Here is a 20,409-nt window from a genome sequence, read left to right as displayed (position 1 = left end):
TAGTTGGTTCCTTTGTCCCATGTAAGCTCTACACTTGGCCAGCGTTGTTGCTCAGCAGTGGAGGAAAGGACTGTACACACTGTGTGTGTGTGTAACAATTTTATTGGCATTGGCAATCCTCATTATTCACTGACCCCATATTTACAAATTTTTCTACTCCCTCAAATTCATTTGTAATTTCAAAATTCAATTCTTGAGACCCTAATGTGGTTGTCTTATACAGACCAGCAAAAACTCTGAGTCTCCTGTGCGCACACCTTCCCAGCTGCTGTGGTTCCAATATGAAGTGTCACTCATAGGCACGTGAGTGTAAAACACTCGATCCAGTTAGCACTTCTCTTAATGTTCATACATACCCGCATATTAATGCTACTTTCACTTGCTGTTAGAGAATCTTCTCTTTTCAGATGGCAGTGACCTTGCGATGACTCAGAGGGTATCATGGTGCTGAGAAGAAGTGACAGAGGAGTGCTCAGCACTGAAATATCCCTATCACACCTGCTATGGCTCATGACCCATGTGGAAGAGGTGGTAGAAAGAATGTTAAGAGCCAAAGGAAGGGTAGGACTCCTTACAACGTGCTCCTCCAGACATGAAATGGCCTGGATATCCATGATCTCACAGTCCCTGACACTACCTACACAGGTCCATCATAATAGGAAGGAAACATGATGACATCAAAATAAAAGAGAGATTGATTGACCGGGAGAGGGGCTATGATGAAGAGTGGAGTTTCAAAGAGGAAAGTGGAAGGAGGGAGGGAATTACCACGGGATATTGTTTACAATCATGGAAATTGTTAATAAATTAAATAAATAAATAGAAAATCTTGATCCCTTGCTGGTAGTGCTGTTGGGGAAGGTTATGAAATCTTGCTGAAGGAAGCAGGTCACTGGGGGCAGGCCTCAAAGTTTTAGTAGCCTGGTCTCATTTTCTGTTGGCCCTTGCCTTCCTAACTGAACTCAATGCAATTAGCCAGCCATGCCTACTCCCTGCCCCGGGATGGACTGTGCTCCTGGAACTGGCAGCCAAAACAAACGCCTTCTGCATCAAGCTGCTTCTTTTCAGGTATGGTCGCGGCAAAAAGTTAAATAACTAATAGACCGGCAAAGGCATACCAAGGAATTCCTTCCGTCTTGTGGCCTCGGCTTTTACGCCACGCACTACGCGTCCTCTTCATGGTATAGTTCGTGGAAGATATGAACACTTCTGGGGTATTTTTGCTGTTGTTGTTGATTTTGCTGGGTTTAAAAATGGGTAAGGCACACAGTGCCAAGTGCTGAATTAGCTCTGTTCTAAATGGGTATGTGTTTCATTCCCTCCCCTCAAAAAAAACTCATGTTAAAATTTAGTCACCAACTATGTCATAAGGACAGAGATGACATGAATATTATTAATGTCTTTAAAAGAACCCCCAGAAGGCTGGAGAGATGGTTTCATGGTTAAGGTGTTTGGCTGCATAGCCTAAGGACCCAGGTTGCCCCAGCGCCTACGTATGCCAGATGTACAAGGTGACGCATGCACAAAGGTGATGCAAGTGTCTGGTGGCTAAAGCCCTGGCATGCCAATTCTCTTTTCCTCTCTCTCTCTCTCTCTCTCATAAAACAAGAGCCCCCAGAGAACTGCCTTGCCCTATTCTGCCTAAAGAGGAGATTGGAAGATGTGTCATCTATCCATGTGAGCCCTAGCCTTATATCAAAGCAGTTGGTGCCTTGACCTTGGACTTCTAGCATCACGAACAGTGGGACATAAACTTCTGTCATTTATAAGCCATCCGGCTCATGGTCTTTTGTTTTAATGTGGTTCCTGGCGTGCTTGCAAAGATAATATGCACGCCAGACAGCCTCATTCAGGCATGAGCACTGCTGGCCTGGAGCCTAATGTTAATGAATTAACAATGTGAATCTAATATGGTGTCTTTAAAGACAAATGCACTTGAAACAGGTTATATATTGACTGGCTGATCAGAATGTTGTGACCGAAGACCTTCAGGAACCTATATTCCCCAGGAAAGATGACTCAGGATTTGCTAGCTCAGTATGTGGGTAACTTTATAGAATATGACTACCTCAAGAAGCCAGACATAATGACTTACGTTTGTAATACTAGCACCCAGAGGCTGAGATCGAGAATTCTAGGCCAGCCTGGGCAACATAGCGAAACTGTGTCTCAAGAAACCCAACCAGACAAAAACCTAAACACAGCAACAAAGAAACATAACTACTTCAAGAAATGAGACTTCAGTGACACAAGAAGGACTTACTGTGACATACAGTGTTTCCTTCTTCCATCTTGTAAGTTGCACTTAAGGTTTAATGAGAAAGACCCAGAAATCATAAATGAAGTTTTTGGATTACTTCGTGTTGGTAGATTTCCACAATTCTCCAGTTCTGTTTTCCTACACCAAAGGGCTGACATCAGCATAGAAAGCTCTTTTTAAAAATTAACTTAGAGGTAATTTATTTGCTCACTCAAAAGCAGTGACCCAAGCAGGAAGACACCTCAGACCTGCATAGTGTCATCAGGACACTGTAGGAAACATAGCTTATGAACACTCTGCCCTGCGGTAAGTGTCCAGTGTTGGGGCGTGGACCCTCCAAATGGCACTGAGCACCAACTGAATGCAGATGTTCACTGAATAAATCCACCCAAGTCTCCAGAGTTTTATAGGAGACTTGTCACCTGGATGATGCTGTTGGATGTGCTTTCCATTTGCCAACACTGCATGAAAACTACTGTCTTTATGCTTTAGAAGTGTATCATGTGGGGTGGTCCAGCAGGGGAAGTCATTTGGAAACGGAAAAGGATGTTGGGGATTTGATGCATCTCAGGGGTGTTTCAGCCAGAGCCAAAAAAAAAAAAAAAAAAAAAAAAATCAAGTGCATTTAACAAAATATTTACAAATAAGTTGACATTACTTTTTTTTTTTTTTTTTTTTTGGTTTTTCGAGGTAGGGTCTGACTATAGCCAAGACTGACCTGGAATTCACTATGTAGTCTCAGGGTGGTCTCAAAGGAACTCAAGGCAATCCTCCTACTTCTGCCTTCTGAGTGCTGGGATTAAAGACGTGTGCCAACATGCCCAGCTTAGGTTGACATGTCTTCAGAACATATATATATATACTCATCCCTATCCCTTTCCCCTTCCTTCCCTCCTTCTCTCCTTCCTTCCCTCCTTCCTTCCTTCATTCCTTCTTTCCTTCCTTCCTTCCTTCCTTCCTTCTGTCCTATCTTTCTGTTAGTGACTAACTCTCCTTATAAGGCACCATCTTTCTGTAATTACTAATGCAATCACTGCATTGGAACTATTTGGAACTATTTACCACAGCCTCAATTCCTCCTCCAGGTGTTCCTAAATATTACATCGCTTTACTATGCTTTCCATTTTCCGTATATTACGTTAGCACCCTTTTAATCACTTTAGATACATGAATCCACTTAATTCTCTAACATTATCATAAAGAAAATATAGTTATGAACACCTTTGCCTTCTAGATAGGATTACATAGTTCTGTGTCACACAGAAATAAATGGCAGAGTCAGAATTTGAACACAGACTTGCTCCAGAGTATTTTCACTTTACCCCACTTGCTATCTGAGCCTTCCCCAGAACTAAGCTATGACAGAGGCACGAGGACTCTTGCTTGTGGGTTGAATGCCACCCCCACAGGCTCTGCAATTCCTTCTTGACCTGTCTTGAATAGGAATTGATTTGCAACAGCAATGTTGACAGTGGCTGCCTCCAGCGGCGGCAATACTCACTCACTCACTATCCTATAGTCACTCTCCTTCCCTGCCTTCTTGTATTGAGGCTTAAGTTGCACACATCAAAATTCATCCTGTAGTCTGCAAGTTTTAACAGATGCATGCACTCATGTAATCATCACCATCATTAAGATTTGAATAGCCCCATCATCTCAAACAAACAAAAAATTCCTCTATGTTCCTGTCTGGCCATCCCTGTTCCCACTTGAGCTGAGAGAGAGACTACGGGATTTTAGCAAAGCATTCATGACTCCAAAGAATCCTTGAAAGAATTCAAGACTAGAATATAGCTTCTAAAAGGTAAGAACATCTTGGTGTGTGTGGGCACTTGTGTGTGTTTTATATGAATACAGGTAAGCAAATGTGTGTACCCCATGGGCATTGAGGTCAGAAGAAGACATCTGGAGTCTTCTATCTCTTTTCTGCTTCATTTCCTTCAGAAAATGTCTCTCACAGAACCTGAAGCTTGCACTGTATTTATGTATTTCTTTATTTATTTAATAGGCTGGCCAACCAGAGACAGTCTTGTCTCCTGTGCCCCTGCCTAGTGCTAGGGTTACAAGTGTGAGCAGTCAGGCTTAGCTTTTTACATGGATGCTGTGGATCATGCTTGGGCAATAAGCACTCTGACCCATTCAAGCATCTCTTCAGCCCCAGGTGTGACATATTTTATAATCATTGATCTCCAGCTGAAATCTAGCACTACTTCAGTGACAAATACAAGAAGCAGAATATCGAAATCCTGGTAGTGCCTCTGGCTCAATGGCCCACAGGCAGCACAGTTCTTTTTATATCACGTGACTGTGGTTGTCTAATGGCATGATGCTGCCTGTCCTCCTGGCATCTCTGACGTTACAGTGTTACTACACCCATCTGGAGAACTTACATTTTTGCATTAATAAATAAGCACTCTTGTGGATCCTTGGAATACTGCAAAACATCAATCAAATCTAAATATTCATTGCACAAACCATCCAGAATTTTTATAGCACAGATATGTCTCATGTTTCATCACTGTATTTCAATTCAATTTAATTTAACTTATTTTTTTTTTTTCCTTTGAGAACAGATCTTTCCAACTTACTGAAGGGAGTCTGCTTCTAAGAGCAGGCTCTAGGGGAAAAAATCAAAGGGACTCTGGGAACTTATTCCTTTATGACAACACAGAGACAAAATATGCCAACATGCAAAATGCTCTGCTGCCACTCATGGCGCCAACGTTCATTCTGAGTGCGTGCTATATAAATGAATGCAGTTCAGTGGCTGCTGGACGGATACAGGAATTGCAGATTGTGTCTTAAGACTGACGGGGTCTTACGAAGTAGGCTCAGCTCCCTTGAACTGAAGACCCTATTGCATTGGTCTTCCCAGTGATGGAGTCACGGGTATATGTCACCATGCCTGGCTGAAACAGACCTTTTAAAATGTAAATATGTGGGAAGGGGATACTTGGAAAGACAGGGAGATTTACATTCACCCGGGAGAGATATCCCAGACCAGACAGGGAAGGAATTCACATCCCAAACTTCAAGGAGAACGTTTCCCAGTCACCTTAGCACCCGTCTATTTATTTATCAGTAGTAACTGTTTCTGTCCGGAAAGATCACGAGGCACGATCTGAGCTCTGGGAAGAAAGAGTGCCATGCTGATTGGTAATGTCTGTCCTGGCCTGGACACTGAGGGTGGTACCGTGTAGTCGTGCCTGGCAGGAGCACGGGCTTGGAGAGAACTCAGAGCTGCCAACCTAGCCTGAGAGGAAAGGCTCCTGCTCAGACCTGGCAAGTTCAAACCAGAAGACACTGAGCTGCGGGAGCACACGGCTCTGTGGGATTTCTCCTCAGCGGTAAACCGGTAAGTGCCCAGGTGCTCCTGGGCAGATGGGACGCAAAGGCTGTGTGCATGAAGGATGGGAGGGGACACAGGCAAGAGACCAACGGAGAACTCGCGCTCCGCTCTGGCTTCAGGGAGCGGAGAAGACTTGGTATGACTTCAGCTCCTACTCTGGGAAGCTGAAAATGTGGCTATTTATAGGGCTGCTCATCTTACCTCTTTCATCTCTTGAACATTTTTTTTTTTTTTTTAGCAAAGTCTACTTGAAAATGTCAGCCTGTCTCAGGTGTGCCAAGGGAAAACACCCTTCTGATGAGTGTTTAGTCAGATAGGAGAAAAGGCAGGGTGGAGGCGAGACAAGACTGACCCCTGGTGGTCGATTCGCAAACGTCCTAGTTTAAAGATTCCCACAAAGCATACCAGAAAGTTCTAAGTCGAACCCCTCAGCATTTTCCATGGACAAAAAGAGCTTTGACGTAAAATAACTTTGGGGAAATTTTCACGTCACATAATGTATACTGTATCTCTTTCTTGTACATTGTATCTCTTTCGTGGTGATTTGCTGTGTTTTTCTACACTTTTGAGAGTTCCTGTAATAACAAAGCTTAAATTGCCTTTATAACCTCCTCAATTTTGTTTGAACTTAGACATGACTTTGTTCTGCCATTTTCTAAAGTTTTGTGAGAGGCACATTAGGAGGATGGAGAGACTATGAGGCCATGTTTGCCCTTCAGGGTAGAGGTTTCACGAAGATTCCCTCCGCCAGATCTCTTCTTGGCTGCTAAAGCCTTTGAAAACTTGATTTTTAGTGAGCAGCTCTCCTTTGTTCCCCTTCACGCTTGTAGGCAATAAAAAAAAGTATTAAATGTTAAATATTTTCCCTGCTGCCAACAAATTATTTACAGAGTTCAGGTCAACAGCTTGTTCTGAAAGAAAGCTAATTGTTGTAAAAGTCATTCCGGTTTCCCAGATAATGTTGTGCAGTGGGTAAGAAATGTTCACAGCGCTGACTGACAGCTGTCCTGCCCTGCAAGCTCTTCCCAATGGGGGGAGATGGCTCAGCAGTTAAGGCACTTGTCTACGCAGCCTCAGGACCCAGGCTCGACTCGCCAGAACCCATGTAAGCCAGATGCGCATGGTGGTGCAAGGGTGTGAAGATCATTTGCACTGGCTGGAGGCCCTGACATGTCTATTCTCACTCTCTGTCTCTCGCTGTCTACTAAATAAATAAAAATAAAGTATTTTAAAAAGAACTGGGAGGAAGTGGAATCCCACAGTGCCTCAGAGCACTGTGGCTCTGGAGCTGTTCTTCCCCTTTGATGACAGCGCCACCTCTCACTAGCTGAGGACACTGGTGAAGTTACGTAATCTCTGTTCTCAAGTCACTCATCTGTGAGTTTAGAAACAGCATCTCCTGCTTCTGTTTGGGTTTAAGTGAGTTGAAAGTGCTTGACAGAGTGCCTGCAAGCCAGCCAATGTTTTGTGCTTTTCTTATGTTAGGAGTATGGAGCATCATTTAAAAGGAAAATGGAATGGTGCTTTTTTTTTTTTCTTTTAAAAATATTGTGCTTTTGTTTCAGGTCATGAACTTGCTAAATAATTTTGGCAATTAATGAAATACATTACCATGGGGCATCCAACTTTAAAAAAACTCCGTGTGTGTGAGTGTGTGCACATGTGCGTTCATGAGCACAAGTGTGGAGATAAAAGGATAATCTCAAGTGTCATCCTTAGGAATTCTATCCATCTTTCTATGAAACACAGTCTCTCATTGGCTTAAAGCTAACCAACTAGGTTAGATGGGCTGGCAAATAAACCCCAAGGGTCCTCCTGGCTCCTCCTATCCATCACTGGGATTATAGGCTTGTGTCACCCACACCCCACATTTTTACGTGTTTGGGGATCAAACTCAGGTCTGCATGCTTGTGAATCAAGCATATTCCCTGCTGAGCTATGTTCCCAGAATATAGAGTCAGCAATACCCTTGCATGTGATGATGTCTACCCGCTGAGCTTGCCTAGTCGCCACCATGAAGGCCTGCTGTGTGCACCCTGCCGCACGTCCTTTTAACGTATGCAAACTTGTCATTCTGTGGGGTTCGAACTTTGAAAACATCAGGCTGACCACTAAAATGAGGTTTTAAGAAATTTTATAAAGGTATTAAAATCTTTTATTATGCATGAAATGTTGAGGGCTTTCTGATATTGTAGCAAAGTCTTGCTGTAACCACCATGCATTAAGTAGTACCAAAGGAAGCTTCTTCAAGGGCGGTCAGTCTGCGGGGAGGGGTCCCTGCCTGGTAGTAAACATCTGGACAGGACAGTCAGTCTGCCCTGAGGAGGGGTCACCTTACAAGACTCAGCCTGTTGTTCCACAAGCTTCAATTTCATGGAGAGCAAGGAAAACCATTTTGTGTTTGAAGCTATAATGAAGTATTGACTTCAGGAGAAATTCTGCACAGACTTGCTTGTCTGAGTGAGTTCAGTGGAACACTTTTCTAGGACTGTTGGTCACATAAAGTAAAAACTTTTCACTCCCAAGTTTTACCACAGGTGAAACTGACCAAAACACAAACACACACACACACACACACACACACACACACACACACACACACAAACCCTCTATCAGTTTAAGACAATAAAAATATAAACTCACCGTGAAAAGTAAAAGAAAATTATACATCCATCACAGAGAGTATTTTTTTCTCTTCCACCCTGCCACTAATTCCACCTGCCAGAAACACCATCAACAATGTAAAAGGATTTTCCCAGCTAATGGTGTAGTGCTTTTTCATTTCCTGCTTTTTCATTTCTGTTCTCTTCAGCGCCCTTTCTGTTTGTTGTATATTTGCTTTGTCTTCAAAACTTTAAAAAATGTTGGCGAAGCAATCCACCAAATGTGCCACTTTCTCTTTGCAGTAAGTGTTCTATCATTTGCATTGTGTTGACAACTATGTAGACGTTGATAGTCAGGATGTCCACAACTCTATCAACTTTGTATTTTCAGAATAAAGCCTCCTTACATCAATGTGCATGTCTTGTATCTGGGAACAATATTCACTACAGCTGACCATTTTCACTGTCCCATTCCAAAGTCACACAGATTAGGGTGTGATGGCACATGCCTTTAATTCAGTACTTGGGGAGGCAGTGGTAGGAAGATCACCATGAGTTCGAGAACACCCTGAGACTACAGACTGGATGGCACATCAACCTGGGCTAGAGTGAAACCCTACCTCGAGAAACTAAAAACAAAAAAAAAAGGTCAAGGTCACACAGATTATGTCATAGGGCTATGTCAACACTATCTCCTTCCAAGCTGTTGCTATCACTTCAGAGAGATGCTCTGCACACATTCATCCATCACTCTCCATTCCCCCTCCATCCCAACCTCAGTAATCTCTCTGGATTTTCTGTCTGTGTGAATTTACCCATTCTAGATATTTCACATAAGCAGAGCTAGGCAGGACTTTTCCTTCTGTCTCACTTAGCATAATGTCTTCCAAGCTTACCCATGTTAATAGGATATATGTACTTCTTTCCTTTCCTTTCCTTTCCTTTCCTTTCCTTTCCTTTCCTTTCCTTTCCTTTCCTTTCCTTTCCTTTCCTTTCCTTTCCTTTCCTTTCCTTTCCTTTCCTTTCCTTTCCTTTCCTTTCCTTTCCTTTCCTTCCCCTTCCCTCCTTTCCTCCTTCCCTCCCTTCCTCCCTCCCTCCCTCCCTCCCTCCCTCCCTCCCTCCCTCCCTCCCTCCCTCCCTCCCTCCTTTCTTTCTTTCTTTCCTTCCTTCCTTCCTTCCTTCCTTCCTTCCTTCTTTCTTTCTTTCTTTCTTTGAGGTAGGGCCTCACTCTAGCCCAGGCTTACCTGGTACTCACTATGTAGTCTCAGGGTGGCCTTGAACTAACGACAATCCTCCTACCTCTGCCTCCTGAGTGCTGGGATTAAAGACATGCACCACCACGCCCAGCTGTACTTGTTCTGTTTTCGTGGCAGTGTAATATTTCACTGCACACCACATCTGGTTTACCCATCCTTCTGTTTGTGTTAGTTTGCTCTTCTATACATATGCTCACTCCACATACAAATTTTGGCATCTTATTTTATTTTTCACTTAATGAATTTTAGGGATGTATCCCAATTTTTTGGCACACATGTTGTGTGTGGGTGTGTGTGACAAGTTTGCACAGATGCACATGCCCGAGCGTATGCATGCAGAGGCCAGAGGAGGGAACATCAGCTCTCTTCCTCTATCCCTACCACTCTTCCACATGATCTTCTTGAGACAGTGTCCCTCACTGGACCTAGGGCCACCATCTTTTGGAACAGCTGCCTGCTAGGACTCAATGATTCTCTTCTCTCTACCTCGAAAAACAACTAGAGTCAGAGGCATCCATGACTATGTTCGACTTTTATCCTGGGTTCTGGGGATTGCATTTATGCCCTCTCAGGTGCTCATACATTTTCACCTGCTGAGCCATCTCCCATTCCCCACCCTCACATGTTTTTAAATCCCACACAATATTCTGTTAGATGCAAATGCCATTATGTACTTTGCAGCCCTCTTATTAATGCATCTATAATTAGCTGCCATACTTCTGCTATTAGAACAGAATTACAGTAAATATATTTGATATATACTAGTGTTTGTACCTACTTATTCAGAAAAATAAATTCTAGTACCTGGTCAGAATGCTTAGATGTATGCTTAGAACCTCGATAAGTATTACCAAGTTAGCTTCCAAAAAAGTATCATTATTGATTTTGTCACCAACAATGAATATGAGATCCTTTTGTCTATTTTTGTCAAATAGAAATATTCAATTTTTTTGTTCTTCTCACTGTCATAAGTGATGAGGTTGGAAATTTTAAGTAGACAGAAGGAATTTTTATTTATTTGTTAGAGACAGAGGGGGAGAGAGAGAGTGAGAATGGATGTGCCAGGGTTTAGCCACTGCAAACAAACTCCAGATGCATGTGCCACCATGTGTGATGAGTGCCGTTGAGTACTTAGGAGGGAACTTTGTGGGTATCAGAGTCCTCCTCAAGGTCTATCAGAGTGGTACACCATATGGATCCAGGGAAGAAGGCAGGACTGTACAACAAACAGTATGAGAATTCTGCCTGGGATTGTCATCACCATTAACATTCAGTAGGAATCAGTGAATACAGGATGCTGTATTTGATATTAAAACACTGACTATTCCTCTACAGTGGATGGCAACGGTCCAGTGCCCTAAACCCCACCTTCAAGTCCTACTGCACTACTGGCAACTCAACATTACACATGAAACATCAGGTTTGTTTTGTTTTGTGCAGCCCAATGATTACTTCCATCCTCTACTTGTAAACATCCAACACTGTAAAACCACTATCTGTCGGTTTTAACTATGAGACTTCGTGCTCCTTAAGGTGGAATATCTGTGTATTAGTCAGCGCTCTCTAGAGGAACAGAACTGCTAGAATGAATTATATTTTAAAAGGGAATTGACTGGATTGGCTTATAGTAGTCCAATAGCAGTTGCAGGCCCAAGAATCAAGGAAACCTGTAATTGCTCAGTCCCCGTGGCTGGATGCGTCAACAACCCCAATCTGGCCCTGAAGGCCTGGAGGCTTCCTGAGGAACTGCTAGGTTTTCATCCACATGGGTCTTCAGTTGATGCTGGTCTTCAGTGCGCACTGGTCTTCAGTCCACGCTGGAAGGCAGCAAGCAGCACCAGTAGCCGAGTGGAAGGAAGGAAGGAAGGAAGGGGCTCTTTTAACCCAGAGCTTCCTTATATGAAGCACCCTCTGAGCGGGGCCACCCACTCTGGGGGAAGGGCTTGGGGAATGACTTCCTCGTTCTGTTAATCCTTCCTAGAAACAACCTCAGGGACCCACCAGAAAGGGATTTTTGTGGATTACTAGACAGATCAAGTTGCCAACACCTTAACCATCACACCCTGTTTATATCATTCATTCATTTGCTCCTAAAATGTTTGCTGTGTACTTTGTATGTGACAACTTCCAGGCTAGGATCCCTGAGTGGTTTTATGAAGAGGGCAAGTACTGGCCTTGTTCTCACTGAAGTTATACACCATAAGGAAGTCAGGAAAAATACAATAACAATGACAGCAACAACAACAAACAAATGAAGAAAATAATTCCCAGTGGTTGTGAATGTATAAAGAAAATGAGCAAGGCTCTGAACATGAGCTCATCAGGTATAACCTTCTGTCCTCCTTACATGTCTGTATGTGCCGTATTCTACTGCTGCTTTAAGTAATCAGGCTCAACCCCACATACCAGCAAAGACAAAACAGTTTTTGAATACTCCTTGTTGCTAACATATGAACAAGTCAGCTTTGCTCTGAGAGGACGAGAACTGGGGTTTCAGAAGGACTGAAGGAGGCAAAAGTGAGACTGGGGAGCTCAGGGCATAAGTGGTGAAAAGGGCTAGAGCCAGGTCACACCAAGGCAAGGGTGCACAACAAGGACTGGGAGGCACTTATTGGTAAAGAAAGAAGATCTCTATGGCTGAAATCTGTACCCCCACCAATACTTCTCAAACTATGTGAATCACATACTCTGGAATACTTGGAGAAATTCAATAAGCCCTCGTTTTTTTCTTTTCCTATTTTTCTCTTTCCTTTTGCTTTCTTTCTTGTGTGTAATGTCCATACATGTTTGTTTGTATACTTGTATGCATGTGTGTGAGGTGGTATATGCAGAAGCCAGATGTAGATGTCACGTATCTTTCCCTGGTCACTCTCCACCTTAGTTTTTGAAACAGACTCTCACACCAAACCTACAGTCACTGGGAGAGCCACACTGCATAGCCAAGATGCTCTATGATGATCACATGGACAATGGTCCCAGTGCTTCTCTATCTGCTCACTTCAGATACTCAAACAAAACTTCAGGGCTGGTGGGAATGCTGTCTACATTTTACAGAAGAAACCACAGCAAAGGAAGATCCGTCACTCTAATCATAGTAAAATAAGTGGTAAGTAGTATAGCCAGAGTCCCCATGGTTGCTACGGGAAACTTCCATCCAGCAGGGACTACCCCACAGAAACGTGATACTACCAGTGATTTCACTTGAGGAAGAATTTTAAGCAGGCTGTGTCAACACTGTCTGTAGCACATATACGCTTCACTAATGTTCACGTCATATTGTTGCATACTGTACATCAATTCTCTCCTGGCAATCTTTACCTGTTGAATGAAAACCTTTGAGAACAGCTCACAAAGCAACATAGCTTTCTTTGTGTGGTGTGTGTGTGTGTTATGTGTGATGTGGTATGGTGTGTGTGTAACCAGGGTAAGCATCTGTGTAGGCTGGATGAGAATTGTCATGTGCTCTTCTCCTCTTTCCCATTAGTGTCCTGGAGATGGAGTTCCTCACTGAACAGATATGTGAGCCCTAGTGATGTTCCTATCTCCATCCCTCACAGGACTGGGATTATAAGTGCATGTGGCCATGCACAGCTTTTTATGTGGCTGTTGAGGATGGAACTCAGATAGTCTCAGACCCTCTGAGACCCTTGTGTGTGCTCTTACCAATGGACACATCCCCCCAGGCCATAAAGCAATATTCTGAGGTACCATATGGTAGTGTTCCCCACATGCCTGGCCTTGGTTTTCTACAGCACTGCATAATGATGCATGACCAATCAGATATTTCACTTCCCTCCCTTGTCATAGTAAAAATGGGGGCAATGAACAACAAAGCAAACAACAATATTAAGGGTGCTATGCTTACCCTCAGTGCGGGTAAGCTAAGGAGGAACATCATTGCACGTGTGAAGACAATCAACAATTAGCTTCACTCATCTACCTACTGGACATCAGCCGATTAAGATTTTTATCCATGAATAAAAACAAAATACTTTCACAAATACAGTATGTAGACTATTAAGAAATATTTTGTAGAAAATTCATCTAAGGTACAATACAGTTAGAACATTGGATTTTTTAAAATCATTTTGTTTTCTGTTATATTTTTGTCTCTGGGAAGAGAAGCTCTATGAAATAGAAGTCTATCATTCAAAAGTTGAGCACTTGGCTCTTCTTCAAACATAGGAAAGTACGTTCATTCTTTCTTCATCATTGATAGTGCATGTATGGATGGTATGTTTTAGTGTGGATTATCCTAACTCATCCCCACTGGGCAAGTGAGAGTGGACTCATAGGCAAGCATGCTTTCCTGCTCAGAACATCGAAGGATCTGGTGTTTACAGAGCTGCCCCCATACCTTTGACTAGTAGGTGCGCTCTTGCCTCCTGTGCGTTTTCACTTGGATGATCTTCAGTTTCTGCTGGCCCTGAATAGATGTCATCTTTCCTTCACCCGCATTCTTTCTTCTGGTGTCCTCAGCAAAGCCTGGAACAAAGAGCAGAGCAGCTCTGTCACTTCGGATTCATTTCTCACGTTCCCCTGGCTGGCTGCAGTTTAATCACTGAATTAGAAATTCACACGATTTGATGAGATATAGAATAGAGCTCCACCAGAAACAGGAACTACTCTCCTTGACAACTAAAGAAGTGATTGGTCATCGTTGAGGCTGCATCATTGGATCGCTCCTGTCAGACTTCAACCATCCCCCCAGGCAGCCGTTCTGAGGGGCTCTAGGTAACGCACAGGTAAATCAGACAATGTGGGCTGTCAGAAGGGAGCAAAACACTCGAGAAAACATTGTCTCAGACCCCTGTCTCAGGACGTGGGACCCTTGAATCTAGTTTTGAACAAGAACCAGTTCCAGTATGATGAAACTTGTCATGATGAAAGCACAAAGTTACCATGCACACCATGCTGCAAAATGGCCTCAGTTACATGAATATAAAAGAAAAGTGAACAGCTCTGCCCAGGAAGCACTGATTTAGTCAGTAGCCACACACCTCCTTGTCCGCTGGATGGCAAAACTGCTTCACGCAGCAGTGTGTAGAAGTGTTCCTTTACCAACACTGTGTGTTTGAGTAACACTTCCCGAATGCCAGTTTTCCACCCCAGGCAGTTCTCTATACCCCTCTGTATATGGACACAAACATGACGGCAAGGTAGTACAGGAAGCAGAAAGAATGCAAAAATGATTCCCTCACAAACACCAACGTCACCCCTCCCCCATGTTGCCATGTGACAAGTCTTACTTTGCTGTCCAGAACTGTGAATGGTAGTTTTTTTTAATTACTGTGACAAATGCCCAAGCAAAACAAGTTAAAAGAAGGACATTTCATTTTAGCTCACAGTTTCAGAGGTTTTAGTTTCATTGCTTCATTAACAATGGGGTCTGATGAGGCAGAAGAGCACAGGAGATTAGTGTGACAGAGGAGGAGGCTATTTGTTTTAGGGGAGCTAGGAAGGAGAAAGAGACAGAGAAAGAGAACCAGGGGAAGAAAAGGGAGAAAGACAAGGTACAAATGAGAGAGAGAGAAAAGAGAAAGAGACAGAGAGACACCAAGGGCAAGATGCCCCTTAGGATCTGCCCCGTGTCCTATTTCCTCTAACTGGACCTCACCTTTAAATACTTCCGTCACCTCTCAATAATGCCAACAACATTTAAATCTATTAATGAATTCACCTACAGATGAAGCCCTCTTGACACAACACAGCTGACATCCAAGCCTTTCACACGAGCTATTGGGAGAACAATTCACATCCAAACCACAGCAGAGACTCAGTGTTCTCGGGGCAAAGACGATGAAAGCATGTGGAACTTGCGACTTTCTTGGGGACAATATTTTCCAGTATCCTTTAAGGATGAAAAGAGATTGATTTAAGAAACAAAATATGTTAATTTACCTTTAATATCCCAAAGCTAAGAGAAGCTACTTTGGTGTCAGCTGTTCCTAATTAAACATCAAAATGCCAATAAAAAACTGGGTATGGTGCCTCCTATCATAATCCTAGTGCTTGGGAGAATGAGATAAATGGGCCACCAGGAATCTGAGTCCAGCCTGGTCCACATAGTGAGTCCTAGGCCAGTCTGGCTAAAGTGTAAGATCTTGTGTCAGAAAATAAAAAAGGCAATAAAAATAGGTTTAAATCATAAGAACGGGTGTTTATAGAGATTAGTAACATTAAGGAGGCAATGGCTTGGGATCCTCAAAAGTCAGAATGAATTATTCATTATTCATTATTTTTTCCCTCATTATTTCTGGGTAAAACACTGGGCTCAGAAAAAATATATATATATACTAGACGTGTTTAATGGTTAATGTTTTCCACTTGACAGGGCCCACAAACACCTGAGGGAACAACCTCTGGGCATGTCTGTGAGGGATCTTCTAGATCACACTAATGGAAGAAGCAAGACCTCGCTTAACTGTGGACAGCACCACTCTATGGGCTGAGTTCCCAGCTTGAACACACCAGAGAAAGAAAGCTGAGCACCACCGCCCATCTCTTACTGCATCCGGACTGTAGATGCCATGTGGCCAGTTGCTTAACACTGCTGCTGCCATGCCTGACCTCCATGGGGGGACGCGCTGTCAAACTGTGAGCCAACATAAACCTTTCCTCCCTTAAATAGCTTCTTATCAAGACTTTTGGTCACAACAGTGAGAGAAGGTACTAACATTGGTATATTGCAGTCTAAGCCCCACTTTACAGGTAAGATAAATGAGGGGTCGAGAGAGAAAATGACTTGCAAAGGGCTACACAGGATAGAACTCATTTTGGAAAAAAAATCAAAATACCTCCAGCCTCTTTACACAGCATCTCCACACAATTCCTGTGAATACCCAGCTCTACAAATTCTGACATACCAAGCCATATCTAGCATCACTTATGAGAAATTAGTTAAATGCCTTACTTTTAACAAACACTACACAGCTTCTATCAATTCAGATCACAAGGGCAGAAAAAAGAGAGATAAACAGATACTTCCTGGTTTCTCAGAATAGCTACTGTTTATTGAACATTGACTATAAGCCTTATAGTATCCCACACACATCATTTACATTACCATTAATGGTTCCAGGAACTCTGAAAATACCATATGTATTATTTTACCATGAAAATGAGGAAATTGAGTCAGGAAAATAAGATAACTTTTCTGAGTTTGCACTCAGCTAGTAAGATTGCAGATTGTATGCTCTCTCCCACCAACTTCCTACGTGAAACAAGCAATCCAGAAAACAAAGAAAACATGCATCTATTTGAAAATCCCACAGTGCAGAAATGAAAAGGAGTAGATAATATTTAGAAGGATTTAGAGAAGAAATGAATGAAGACCACTGTTGAACTTCAGTAGGAACTCTCCCCCCAGGTTCATGTTTCAAACACTTGGTCCTCAGTTGATGGCCCACTTTTCAGTAACTTGAAAGCTTTGAGAGATGTGATCTAGCTGTAGAGATTAATGGTGTAACTTTGTAGGATATTCCAGACCGGAAGCCCTCTCTTCTTTTTTACTTTTCTGTCCATTGTCCATCATGAGGTGAGAACCTCCCTTGCTACACACTTTCACTGCTATAATGATCTTTCCCAAGTGCCTGGGGCCAAGCAGCCCTCCAGAACCATGAACCCAAACAAATCTTCCATTCCCTCTAGTATTTTGTCACAGAAAACAAGAAAAATAACTGATACGTACACCATGGGAATCCATGACAATTCCATTATTGAAGATCTTTCTTAAGATTTTTTTTGAAGCATATCAAATATGCAAGTACAATTAAATTACCTATCTTCATCCCTAGAATTCAGCAAAGATATTTGTGATATTAGGTCCCTGAGGATAAGAAAAGAAGTTCAGGCTCTGAGTTGAATTATGATGGATGACTTTGCATAACCTATTGTATTTTTTTTCCTAGAGTTGCTATAACAAAATATAACAGGACAAGGGACTTAAGCAACAAAAAGTCATTTTTCATAGCTCTGTAGGGAAGTTCAGGATTAAGGTGGCAGCAGGGTTTGTTTCATGTAGATTTGTTTTTTTTAAGTTTGTAGGCAGCTGTCCTCCTGCTTTATCCTTATATGACCTTTTTTTCCTGCGTGCACCCCTGGTGTTTGTACCCACTTCATCTTTTCTTATAAGGCCAGCAATCAGGTTATATTAGGGCTTGTCTCAATAGCCTCATTATGCTTAGCCACTTTTGTTGGAGACAGGGTCTCATACAGCCCACACTGGCCTCAAACCTGCTATATATCTGGAAATGTCATTGAATATTTAATCCTCTTGCCTCCAAATCTTGAATTCTAGGGCTATATACATGTGCCACCATGACTAGTTCACCCTGGGAATCAAACCCAAGGGCTTATGTACGCTGGACAAGTACTCTACCAACTAAGGTATATCCCCAGCCGCCTAATGACCTTATAAAGGCTGTTTTCAAATACAGTTAGGGATTCGAGCTTCAAAATATGAGGGCTGGAGAGATGGCTTAGCGGTTAAGCACTTGCCTGTGAAGCCTAAGGACCCCGGTTTGAGGCTCGGTTCCCCAGGTCCCACGTTAGCCAGATGCACAAGGGGGTGCACGCATCTGGAGTTCGTTTGCAGAGGCTGGAAGCCCTGGTGCGCCCATTCTCTCTCTCACCCTCTATCTGTCTTTCTCTCTGTGCCTGTCGCTCTCAAATAAATAAATAATTTTAAAAAATATGAATGTGGTGGGTATACAATGCGGACAATAACATCTACTAAATGATTAGTACAGAAATGAAATTCCAGGCACCAGCCAGGCATGGTGGCGCACATGTCTTTAATCCCAGCACTTGAGAGGTAGAGAGAGGAGGATCACCATGAGTTCGAGGCCACCCTGAGACTACATAGTGAATTCCAGGTCAGCCTGGGCTAGAGTGAGACCCCACCTTGAAAAATTTAAAACAAAAAAATAAAAAGAAAGAAAATCCAGATGCCAACAAGTACCAATCATCCACATGTCATCAGAGTTCAGAGTCCCTCATAAAAAGTTGACAGATTCTACTTTTGCATTCAAATTCAATAGTCTGATGGTCTGCTAGAGGATATGGGTAAAGACATGAAAAATGGAGGGTCATAATTCAGTAAACTTGGGCTATTATGGTCTCGATAAGAGATCAGAAAATAATGCTTACTGGTCAAATGTACCTATCCTCTCTCTTTATATATAAAATTTTGTTGGCACTTAGTTATGATCTCTCATTTATGTGTCATCAACGACACTTTTGGAGATATTGCTGCAGAGCTGTGTAGCTGTGACAGAGACTACCTGGCCTACAGAGTTAAAAATATCTACTCTCTGACACTTTCAATTGAGCATGTTCCCAATGCCTACTTAAAATTTTTTTTGTTTATTATTTTTATTTATTTGAGAGTGACAGACAGAGAGCGAAAGAGACAGAGAGAGAGAGAGAGAGAGAGAGAGAGAGAATGGGTACGCCAGGGCCTCCAGCCACTGCAAACAAACTCCAGACATGTGCGCCCCCTTGTGCATCTGGCTAACGTGGGTCCTGGGAAATCGAGCCTCGAACCGGGGTCCTTAGGCTTCACAGGCAAGCGCTTAACTGCTAAGCCATCTCTCCAGCCCCCCAATTCCTACTTTAAACGGTGTTCATCAAATCTCCTTACTGTAAAACTTCTCAGCATCAGAAACTATACATTTTTCAAGGGGAGAAAATCAGTTGCATCTTATATAGGCAGTAATTTTTTTTTTTTTGAAGTGGGGTCTCACCCTGGCCCAGGCTGACCTGGAATTCACTACATAGTCTCAGAGTGGCCTCGAACTCATGATGATTCTCCTACTTCTGCCTCTCGAGTGCTGGGATTAAAGGTGTGTGTCACCACGCCAGGCTTAGGAAGTAATTTTTTAACCTCATTTCAAATGAACATCTCTCTCTAGTTAAAAGTAATACTGAAATGTCAATTGAGGAATGGTGTCATGGCAGAACCCACCACACCATATGACCATCACCGTAACCAGTTTTCCCTCCAGAATTGCAAGTGATAAAATTTCCCTTGAGCACCACATAAAACAGTTGGCTTTAAATATGGATCACTTTTGTAATGACATGGATAGAATCAAAGACTAGAATCAGTCTTTATGGAATACTTAGAAAAATTTCTGAGGAGAATCGAGACTCGGGAAATCCAGGTTGCCATCTCACACTTGCCTCTTGAATTTGAAGAATCTATATATGCTATTGATGGAATTTTGCTGGTTGGCTTCATTTCTTAGCTTACTTAACCAGAGGGTCTGACTCCTCTGCTTTCCCCCCAATGAAGCCTGGGATAGGACCTGTGCTGGGTGGAACCTATTTGAGGAAGTCTTTAAAATCAGCCCATGGGTGTTAGGTGTTAAGGAGCAATCCACTGGACACAAAAGAAAACATGTACAGATGTACAGGGGCCAGGGAGATGGCTCGGTAGACAAAGCGCTTGCCATGCAAGCCTGAGTACCTGAGTTCAGATTCCCAGCACACAGTCAACGCCCGATACTGTAGTGTGGTCATCTGTAATCAGAAACATGAGAATCACCTGGAAGCCCATGGGCCCGCTGGCCTGGGGAACACAGAGATATACAACAAGAGACCATTCTTCAAACACATGGCAAGAACTTGTACTCTGACCTCCACGTGCATGTCAAGTGTCTGCTATGTATGTACACACAAACACACACACGCACACGCACATGCACACGCACGCACCCTCCAGAAAGCATACAAGGATATTTAGTACTGATTTAGTACTGATGATAAAAGAAACGTAGATGTTGGTGACATAATTATCATTTAATTAACATTAGCATAGATATTCAAACAGAGAATAACAAGAAGTGACAAGAGTGTGGAAAAGATTAAAACTGCTGTGCACGATTGACAGGAACCTAAGTATCCAGTGCAGTCCTCCAAAGCATAAAACTAAAAGTT

The 20,409-nt window shown here is 42.8% G+C and overlaps 1 protein-coding gene and 1 long non-coding RNA gene across 4 annotated transcripts in view; one reads left to right on the top strand and one right to left on the bottom strand.

Moving 5' to 3' along the window:
• Positions 1–20,409, bottom strand: part of Frmd4b (FERM domain containing 4B) — a 363,678-nt gene that overhangs the window by 246,147 nt on the left and 97,122 nt on the right. For both annotated transcript variants that reach the window (XM_045133597.1, XM_045133598.1), the window contains exon 2: positions 13,826–13,953. The gene's annotated coding sequence lies outside the window, so the exon portion shown is untranslated. The remainder of the gene's footprint in view (positions 1–13,825; positions 13,954–20,409) is intronic.
• Positions 3,948–10,882, top strand: LOC123454707. Of its 2 annotated transcripts, none has more exons than XR_006633448.1 (3): positions 3,948–4,064; positions 4,834–5,615; positions 10,804–10,882. It is a non-coding gene; the product is annotated as an uncharacterized LOC123454707 (long non-coding RNA). The 2 variants fall into 2 exon arrangements; XR_006633447.1 differs by lacking the exon at positions 10,804–10,882 and adding an exon at positions 5,848–6,304.

Source organism: Jaculus jaculus, chromosome 14, assembly GCF_020740685.1.
Source record: "Jaculus jaculus isolate mJacJac1 chromosome 14, mJacJac1.mat.Y.cur, whole genome shotgun sequence".
Taxonomy (NCBI): domain Eukaryota; kingdom Metazoa; phylum Chordata; class Mammalia; order Rodentia; family Dipodidae; genus Jaculus; species Jaculus jaculus.
The sequence above is the reverse complement of the archived record's forward strand: the minus strand, read 5'-3'. Positions and strand labels throughout refer to the sequence as shown.